At 36.6% G+C, this 11,126-nt stretch overlaps 1 pseudogene; it reads left to right on the forward strand.

The window, feature by feature from the left end:
* The first annotated feature begins 9,921 nt into the window (after positions 1–9,921).
* Positions 9,922–10,686, forward strand: LOC110329260 (annotated as a pseudogene).
* The last annotated feature ends 440 nt before the right edge of the window (positions 10,687–11,126 follow it).

Consider the following 11,126-nt stretch of genomic DNA (forward strand, 5'->3'; position numbering starts at 1 on the left):
AGGGGATCTCATGAAACTAAATTTTTTGTAAGTCAAGAGACACTGTAAATAACAAAAAATGGCAGCCTACTGATTGAGAAAAGATCAACACTGCACTATATTTATACATAAATTATTACCATGTTTTATATGTTAAATATAGACAATCAATATTTTTATATAAAATACTTTAAAGTGAAATCAGAAAAGACATGACTATATGTTTTAATTGTAAATTGAAAATATTTATGAAAGCAGAATATATGATATAATTCACTACTTTAATAATTGTTACCCAAACTGACTGTTGTCATAGTTCATGCCCAGAAAATTTTATACTAATTTTCATGTTATGTGTTGGTTTTTATGTAATTTTGTATTTGTTCTTATATCCTCTATAGTCTTTGTGGTAATTTTCTATGAAAATAATGAGCAAAATTGTTGACCTTGTCACCTTTATGATAATGGCTGTCCAGTCTATTTATCCCATGAATCAAAATTACTTGAATTTTGTCCATTGTTTTGATCATTCTTTAATTTCTTGTTTGTTTTTGCACATTTCCTACCTGGTTTTGACTATGCTGTTAATTCCCAATTATTCTTAGGAATTTAAATCAAAGTACTAGGAGAGGAAGTGAAAACCAAGTGCCAAATGGAAATGAAAATATTGCTTTTACTTCCTAAGATGAGGTGATGAAATGAGAGCTGAGTGAATCCATGGCATAGGCTGAGTTCATAGTATTTCTATCTACCTTCCCTAAAACTAGGCCTGGAACCTTCTAGCCTATGCACCTTCTCTTTGAAGGTTTTCACTGCTAGTCTCTGTCTGATAAAATAGGCCTAGAATGTTTCAGGATCTGGGACTTACTGCTGAATAAACTTTTCCTTTTTAGCTCTTTCTGATATCTGGCTAACTGGTTCAACTCACTTGTTGTGGTTCAAATTCCTCTCCAAGCTGAGTAATCCAAATTGGCTTCTCTTGGCTTCCAACTGAATTGCTCTGCTTGGAAGGACTGCCTCTGAATGTCAAAAACTGAACTGATCCAAACTGAACTGAGCACAACTAAATTCACCTGAACTGATCCAATCTTGTCCATCTCTCTCACTGCTCTTTAAGTAGCCTCTCTCTCCTGTTCTCATGTAAGACATGGGCTTATCAAATCCACGACACATTCTGTCAAATCTTTTTCTGATTCATCCCTGTCTGCCCCTCAGTAATACATCATGCTTTTGTTTTGTTTTGTTTTGTTTTGTTTATATTAAACTAACACAATTTATTTTAAAATATGCAATCCAGTATTGACATTTTTTGAGTCATCAAAATAATTTGTAATAGTTAAATGACTCTTAAATATACATAATAACTTCTTAAACTAAAACTAATAGGCACTCAAATAGATTTTTAAATTCTATTTGAAACATTAAATATGATAGAAGTAGAAAAAAATCTTGTAAAGTCCTCTATGGAAGGAAATTGTGACATATTCCTGATTAGAAAGAAAACGTTCCATCTCCAAGGGAGAATATGCAGTATACTGTGGCTTCATAGATTGAATTGGGTAGTTTTCCTTCTGTTTCTATTTTGTTGAATCGTTCGACGATTATTGGTATTAGGTATTCTTTGAAGGTCTGAAAAAATTCTGCCCTAAACACATCTGGTCCTAGGCCTTTTTTGATTGGGAAATTTTTAATGACTATTGCTATTTCTTTAGGGCATATGGGACTATTTAGATGGTTTATCTGACCCTTATTAAGTTTGGTATTTGGTAGCTGTCTAGAAAATTGTCCACTTCATCCAAATTTTTCAGTTTTGTTGAATATAGGTTTTTGTAGTATGATCTGATGATTTTTTAAATTTTTTAGATTCTGTTGTTGTATCTCCCTTTTCATTTCTGATTTTGTTAATTAAGATACTGACTCTATAGCCTTTAGTTAGTATGTCTAAGGGTTTGTCTACCTTGTTGATTTTATCAAAGTACTAGCTCCTGGTTTTGGCGATTCTTTGAACAGTTCTTTTTCTTCTACTTGTTTGATTTCAGCCCTGAGTTTGATTATTTCCTACTCCTCTTGGGCATATTTGCTTCTTTTGTTCTAGAACTTTAAGATGTGCTGTCAAGCTGCTAGTGTATGCTTTCTCCAGTGTCTACTTAGAGTCACTTGGAGCTATGAGTTTCCCTCTTTGCACTTCTTTAATTGTGTCCCATAAGTTTGGTGTGTTGTGGCTTCATTTTCATTAAATTCTAAAAAGTATTTAATTTCTATTTTTCTTCCTTTACCAAGTTATCTTTGAGTAGGGCATTGTTCAGCTTCCATATTTGTTGTTTTGTTGCTATTGAAGTTCAGCCTTAGTCCTTGGTGATCTGATAGGATGCATAGGATAATTTCAGTCTTCTTGTATCTGTTGAGGCCTGTTTTTTGAACAATTATATGTTCAATTTCAAAGAATGTAGCATGAGTTGCTAAGAAGTTATATTCTTTTGCTTTAGGATGAAATTTTCTATAAATATCTGTTAGAACCATTTGTTTCATATCTTCTGTTAGTTTCACTATGTCTCTGTCTAGTTTCTGTTTCCATGATCTGTTCGCTGAGTAGAGTGGGGGGTTGAAGTTTCCCATTATTATTTTGTGAGGTACAATGTGTGCTTTGAGCTTTACTAAAGTTTCTTTTACGAATGATTAAAGATATGTACTGTAGCCAGGAGGATTAAATATGGCACATTTGCATTACAGCCTTATTATATCTCTGGTTGTGATCCCTTGCCATGTTGATCAGAAAATTACTCTACAGCCATATTAGAATGTGTAAAAATTGTTTACATTAAAAAATGTCTTGTAGGATATTTACCTATTGTTTTAAAGTTGGTATTGAAATAAGTAAAAGCAGAGCAGTTCAAGCAATAAGGAAACGTGACATATGCATTAAATGATTAAGTGTTCTTTAATAGAAATTTAATTCTTTGATTACAGAAGGTAGAAGTAAACTAAAAATTCAATCTCTGGAAAATATTAGTGATTGAATTAGTTTGGGGCATATAGTTTAATAAGACATGCAATTAAATATTTCAAGTCAATTTAACTGTTAATGAGAAAATGCTCTCAATTAAGAAGATTCTTCCTAAACTTTTTTTAATTAGATATTTTCTTCCTTTACATTTCAAATACTATCCCCAAAGCCCCCATACCCTCCCCCTTCCGCTCTGCCCCCCAACACACCCAACCATTCCTGCTTCCTGGCCCTAGCATTCCCCTGTACTGGGGCATATGATCTTCACAAGGCCTAGGGCCTCTCCTCCCATTGATGACCAACCAGGCCATCCTCTGCTACATATGCAACTACAGGCACAGCTCTGGGGGTTACTGATTAGATTGCTGTTCCTTCTATAGGGTTGCAGACCCCTTTAGCTCCTTGGGTACCTTCTCTAGTTCCTTCGTTAGGGGCCCTCTGTTCCATTCAATAGATGACAGTGAGCATCCACTTCTGTATTTCTCAGGCACTGGCACAACCTCACAAGAGAGAGCTATGTCAGGGTGCTGTTAGCAAAATATTTCTGGCGTATGCAATAGTGTCTGGGTTTGGTGGTTGTATATGAGATGGATTCCCAGGTGGGGCAGTCTCTGGATGGTCCTTCCTTCCATCAATAATGTACAATAAAATGTACATGGGAGAAATAATATAATAGAGGTTAATGGAAGGCTGATGAAGAAAAAAAAGACTATAGAAGTGGGGTAGAAAATATACTACGGAAAAAGTACATGTGGTTATAATAAATTAATGAACGCACAAATACTGACTTCCAAAAATCAACTGACAAAATAGAAATTTGACTATTTACAATAACATTTTGGTTGACTCTTATTAGTGTTAAACATACCAACATATTTTTGAATATTTATAAATTGCACATGAATAAATTCAAGGAACTAATGAATATATTTTGTTTTGTTTTCTTAAATTCTTATGCTAATGTATTATGTGTTCATATTTTGATCTACTTAAGAGGATGCTCGGACTCTTGTTCTGACACAAGAGTCTTAAGCAAGTCTAACAAACACAAAACTCTATCTTGAAAAAGAATCATATTATTATATAGTGGTAAGTTGGAATTGGATACATATTAATGTGTTCTCCTATGCAGTTTAGTGTAAAAAATTTCTCCTCTTGTAATTTAAGTCATTTATTTGACATAGTTTGTGGGGAGATTTAAAATTTTAATAGTATAGAATAAATAATACTTTAAATAATAGCAGCAAGAACAGACAAGTCATTTAAAATGTATCAATATGACTGTAGAATGCACTAACTTTAGTGCTTTATGTAACAGAACTATAAATTAGCTTATTTACTATCTTTGAAAGTAATGTTTATTGTATACAGATGCTGAGAAATTACGACTCTGACTTTCAGGGTCTCTTGCAGTAAGAAAACCAGATTTGATTTAGCTTACAACCATCAAATTTTCTCTGAATTGTTTGAGTTTATATTTTTCCACAGTGTTAAGTTAGGTAAGCTGTGTAGCATCAGTACTGCTGCAGTGTTTCAGCAGAAATTTGCCTTCTACTTCTGGCTGTCAACTGAACTATATCTGGAAGTAACAAAAACTCCAAAAAGGCTGAGCACACCTGCGAAGGACTTTTTTTTAATCACTTGAAGCTGGAAGACAAAATTGGGTCTTTGATGGAGAAATCTTTATTTTTATCAACAGATCTTACTCGATATTTTGGGCTGGAAATATATACCTTTGTTCTGGGCCACCCTTCTGCTGGTAGCCTGTATAAGGACATGGAAAAGGGTTGATTGTGCTCTTTGCCTGTTTTCCTTGCCCTCATGAGTTTATTTATTCACTGGAATTAGAGCCTACACTTTTATGATTACAAGGTATACTGAAGACTGCTGAGACACTCACTCTCCTGAAATGAAGAACTACTGGGTTGTTGGTCCTTCCATTCACAGACAACCATTGTAAGATTAACTGAACTATATCCTGTAGGTCATTGTAATAATTCTCGTTATTATGTATAGATATTCATTCTTTAATTTCTGATATTCTAGAGAACCCTAATACATTTCATGACAGCTTGATGTCAGGAAGTCCTTTTAGCAACAGGAGTTGCTCAATTGTGGCACTGGAGAATAATTCTAGGATAAGCTAATTGCAGATTTTTAACCAGGGATCTGATAACTCCTGTAGTGTGATTTTTTGAAGAATAATTTATGTTGTTAAAATAGCAATTCTAACAATTAAATAGAACTAGAATTTCTGTAAATTTTTTATGCTTTCTCTTTTTGAACCAAATTGGATAAGTTGAGTTAGCTATACAGTTTTCCAAAATGCAATCAAATGGAAAAAGAAAGGTTTCTGAAGATTGAATACTTAATTAATTTAACTCTGAAACACAAAATGTAGCCTTTGTCATACTATGTGTATTCAGTTTCTTGATAATAACTGCAAGGCCATGTCAAGGATGGCAGTTCCTTAGACTCTTGAGAATTGCAAAGTCTTTCCGGGGTCAGCCTCAGGAAAATGGCATAGTCTTCACCTGGTGGAGTTAGAATGATGTCATTACGTCAATATCTATCTTTTTTTTTTAATCCCCCAAACGTCTCAGTCAGTTTTGCATGATTTAGCATTGCAAGATGAAGCAAAAGTGCCTGTATTTCCAGTGTGTATGTGTCTGTGTGTGTGTGTATGTGTGTGTGTGTGTGTGTGTGTGTGTATTTATATTAGGAGCACGGTGAAATGAGAGTCACTGAGGCTTGTTGGCTGCATCCACTTCTAGTCTCCTCATGTGGGCATATATGGAAATATATACTTACCCCATACAAATGTACATATATACCACTCAAATTCATAACTATTAAACAAATAAATGAAATATTAAGATATGAATATTGTATTAGTCATGGATTTACTACTGTGAACAGACACCATGACCAAGGCAAGTCTTATAAAAAACGTTTAATTGGGAATGGCTTACAGGTTCAGAGGTTCAGTCCATTATCATCAAGGTGGGAGCATGGCAGCATTCAGACAGGAATGGTGCAGGCAGATCTGAGAGTTCTATGACTTCATCCAAAAGCTGTTAGTGGAAGACTGACTTCCAGGCAACTAGGGTGAGGATCTTAAGCCCACACCCACAGTGACACATCTACGCCAACCCGGTCACACCTATTTCAACAAAGCCACACCTCCAAATGGTGCCAATCCCTGGTCCAAGAATATATAAATCATCACAAATATTAACTGATATAATATTAAATTTGACTATTGCTGTAGTAAACATATCAGAAAAACAAAATTATGTTGGAATGTGAGAAGTTGTTCAAGAATTTCCCAAAACACCATAGGATGAATTAGCAAAGTTGCAATTCATAGAATATAGTCTGACATGTGGCATCAAACTTGGAAAGAATTTTTGTAGAGAATGTCTTGCATATTGTGTATTATGTGTTGTACAGACATATCACTTGTCAAACAAACAAACAAACAAACAAACAAACAAAAACCTATGGCCTATAGGAAAAGAGTGAATAGAAGGTGGGACATCCAGACACCTGGGAAGGTGAGAATTTGCCTGGGGATATGAAGGAGGAGAAATGCATTAGACCTCAGCAGAGGTAAACAATCAAGTGGCGGAACCTAGGATAGAATAACAGGATGAGTAACTTATGATCAAGTCAGAGAGCACCCAAACATTATGTCCTAGGTATTTTTTAATATTTGAATCACAGAGTCTTTGTTTCTGGGAACAGAGGCACAACATACAGTCAACATCCTATAACAGGCTTTGAGTGTGTATTGGAGTGGAGTTTTAGATAGGAGAAAAGAACACAAAGGAAGAAAAATAACCAGAAAATGTAGAAGTGTTGTTTTGAGTCTGATGTAGATTTAATAATTGATGAAATCCTCAAAGTTAGAAGATGTAAGAATACAATATTCCAATTGTTCTACTTAAATTTTCCATATATATATATATATATATATATATATATATATATATATATCTTGTCTTGGACAGAAATGTGTCTGTTTCTTAATGTGGTCATTAGTATTTTAAACTGAAAATTTTAGCACTAGCTGATATGTAATAAGTGTAATATGATTGGATTAAGTGTGCTTTTAGATTTATCTGCTGCTATTTTACACACTTATTACACTAAGGCCTTTAAAATATGGATCCATTACTTTCATGACTTCAGATTCAGTAAATACAACAAACACCAAACACAATAGAATAGAGAGAGATACACAAATGAACCTATCTTGAAACTTTTGTGTGAGCTCAAGTTGCACATGGAATATTCTGTTCATATTTGTTGTTCAGCATTTGGAGTCAAACAAAGGGCTTCTCCATATGATGCATACAGCCTACCACTGAGTCGCATCCGCAGGCCTTCTAACTCACAAAAACTGTATAGGTAGTAGAAGCAGTGCAATCACTGAGGTTTATCAGATGTGGATTTAAAAGTAAACTTGAAAGGGTGCTTCAATAATAAAGAGAAGCCAGCCAGGCACTACTCTTCTCTCCTCGTGCCCACCCTCCTCCCACACCTCCTGCTTTTTTGTACATATGCATGTTTTAGTTAAATCACTGACAAGGAAACTACCAGCCTTATGTTTCCACTAATGTTACGAACAGCTCATAGAATTTATAATGTTAAGCACAACAGCTGATCATACTATAGAGGAGAAGAAAAGGACAAAAAAATGGTGCCATTAACCATGCAAATGTGTGCCACATCTGTACTAAATTGTCATTTGCATGAATGCAGTAGAGAGGAGTGGGATTACTGTCATTAGCATGATGCTGTTTTCATTGCTATATGGTACTTAAGGTTGGGTGGGTGCTTCCATTTATAATGCCCCCCTTATTTTTTAGGAGTTTATAATTTGGTTGTAATAATCTGCTTTTGGATGAAACATTACTACAAGTTCACAGAAGGGGAGCGATTTTTAATTACAAAATTGGATTCAGGTTGGTGCAACTATATTTCAGCTAGGGAGAGACATTTAAGAACACAAACAAAAAATGTTGTTTCCTTCAGAAATCTAGTATTTTAACATCAATGGAGTGGAAAGTGCTGATTAATGTAGGAAATTAGATTTATTTAAAAATTGAGATGGATACTGTAAAAAAAAAGTGTTGGCTTCAGTTTTTGGAAAACTTCCTAAGCTTATTTGAAATGTCTATTTTAAGCAGTTTTATCACAAGAATTCATGGTAAATTATGTAATTTGTGTTAACTTTGAGTCTTATTAGATCAGCAAGGAGAGAAGGCAATATGTAGATGTTAGAGAAAAACTAAAACCAACTTTCCTTATGTGCATATGAATAGCTGATAACTACAGCATTAGGAAAGTTCGACAAGCAACTAGGACTTTAACAGGGTACTTATGATCAAAGACACATTTATAAGTAACAACATTGGTTGTTACCTAAAGTTGACTATGCACACACATTAAAACCATTCAGCTGTGATTCTTTCAGCTGCTTGTTGGTTCTTTCTGAAGGCAGTGATGCTATCATGACTATTTGTGAGTGCTCCACACCCTCAGTAACAGTGTCAGACCTTGGGACCCTCCTTGAGCTGGATCTCACTCCAAAGTGGGCCTGTCATTGGCCCTTCTTTTATTCAGACTCCTCTCTGTTTCCATCTCTATAATTCTTTCAAACAGGAACAATTATGGGTCAGAGGTGTGACTGTGGGATGACAACCCCATCCCTTACTTGATGTCCTGTCTTCCTGCTGGATGTGGACTCTATAAGTTCCCTCTTCCTACTGTTGGGTATTTCATGTATGGTCCCTCCCTTTGAGTCCTGAGAGTCCCTCACCTCCCAGATCTCTGGTACATACTGGAGGGTCCCCCAACCTCTTATCTCCAAGGTTGCCTGATTCCCAGGGTTGTTCTTTCTGCTGGCCCTCAGGGCTTCAGTCCTTTACCTCATCCAATACCAGATCAGGTTCCCCTCTCCCTCCCACTGCCTCCCCAATCACTTTCCCTCCCAGGTCCCTCTCTACTTTTGATTGCTTTCTTCTATCTCCCCAGAGGGACTGAGTGGTCCTCACTTGGGCTCTTCAGTTTGTTGATCTTTTTTGAGGTCTATGGACTGTATCTGTCCTTTTTCCCCCCTAATATCCACTTATTAGTGAGTACATAGCATGCATGTCCTTTTGGATCTGAGTTACCTCAGGATGATATTTTCTAGTTCCATCCATTTGCCTGCAAAACTCAAGATTTCCTTGTTCTTAATAGCTGAGTAGTATTCCATTGTGTAAATGAATCACATTTTCTGTATTTATTCTTCTGTCATGGGACATCTAGGTTGTTTCCAGTTTCTGGTTTTCATAAATAAGACTGCTATGAACATAGTGCAACATATGCCCCTGTGGCATGGTGGAGCATCTTTTGAGGGTATTCCCAAGAGCAGAATAGCTGGGTATTCAAGTAGATATATTTTAAATTTTCTGAAGAACCTCCAGATTGATTTCCAGAGCACTTGTATCAGTTTGCAATCCTACCAGCAATGGAGGAGTGTTATTGAGTTAGAGAAGGCAGAAAGAAGCTGAGAAGATGGGGGATCCTGCAAGAGGACCAGCAGTCTCAATTAATCTGGACCCCTGAGATCTCTCAAACACTGGACCACCAAACAGGCAGCATACACCAGATGATATGAGGCCCCCAACACACATACAGTAGAGGACTTCCAGGTCTGTGTTCATTCAGAGATTATGCACCAAACCTTCAAGAAACTGGAGGTCCCAGGGAGTTTAAAGGTCAGGTGGGGTAGGGAATGGGGACATCCACATGGAGACAGGGTGTGGGGAGGAGGTGTAAGATGTGGGACAGTTAGAGGGTGGATGGAGGGGAATAAAATAAGGAGTGTAAAACAAACAAACAAACAAACAACAAATTAAAACTTTCAGCTCCACCAGCCAAACAAGATGCCAAAAGGAAAGAAGGCCAAGAGGAAGAAAGTGGTCCCAGGCCCCAATGTCATCAAGAAACATGAGGTCAAAAAGCTGGTCAAGCCTTTGTTTGAGAAAAGACCCAAGAATGTCGGCATTGGGCAGGACATCCAGCCCAAAAGAGATATAACACGCTTAGTCAAACAGCCCGGCTACATCAGGCTGCAGCAGCAAAGAGCCATCCTCTATAAATGGCTCAAAGTGCCTCCTGTCATTAACCAGTCCACTCAGGTCCTGGACAGGCAAACAGCTAACCACACGCACAGCCCAGAAACAAAGCAAGAGAAGAAGCAAAGACCCGAGCTGAGAAGAAAGCTTCTGGCAAATGGGACAACCCAACTAAGAAGCCACCTGTCCTTGGAGCAGGAGTCAATACAGTCACCACCTTGATGGAGAACAAGAATCAGCTGGTGGTGATTGCCCATGATGGAGACCCCATTGAGCTGGTGGTTTTCCTGCCTGCCCTGTGTCAAAAGATGGGTGTGCCCTACTTCATCATCTAGGGAAAGGCCAGGTTGAGGCTCCTGGTCCACAGGAAGACATGCACCACTGTTGCTTTCACACAGGTTAACTCGGAAGACAAGGGTGCTCTGGCTAAGCTGGTGGAAGCTATTGGGACCAATTATAATGACGAGATCCATCGCCACTGGGGAGGCAACGTCCTAGATCCTAAGTCTTTGGCTCGCACTGCCAAGCTGAAAAAAGGCAAAGACTAAAGAACTCACCTCTAAATTGAGTTAAATGTACACTAAGTTTTCTGCACATAAATATAACTCGAAAATTAAAAAAAAAACTTTTTAGTAAATTTATATTCTAAAAAGAATATTTTGATCATTATGTAAGAATGTACATTATGTAAGTATATACGTATGGTTTTTGTAATACAATAATGGCTAAGAAAATAAACTAAGATAATTAATAAAATAATTGGTGATTCTAATAATTATGTCTTGTTTGTTGTGCCCATGTGTGTAGGCATTATATTACTGAGACATAATACTTGAGGTAGTCAGTAAAAAGGAATAATTTATTTTAGCTTTCTGTTGCAGAGCATTCATTCTATCATGACATGGCCCTTCCTTGTTTCCAGTTCTGTGGCAATGCACAACAGCTTAGTGTAGAAGATAATTGCTACTTACCATAACTCACAGCTATCAGAAAAATACTGAGATAAGGAATAT

This window comes from Mus pahari, chromosome 11, assembly GCF_900095145.1.
Source record: "Mus pahari chromosome 11, PAHARI_EIJ_v1.1, whole genome shotgun sequence".
Lineage (NCBI taxonomy): Eukaryota > Metazoa > Chordata > Mammalia > Rodentia > Muridae > Mus > Mus pahari.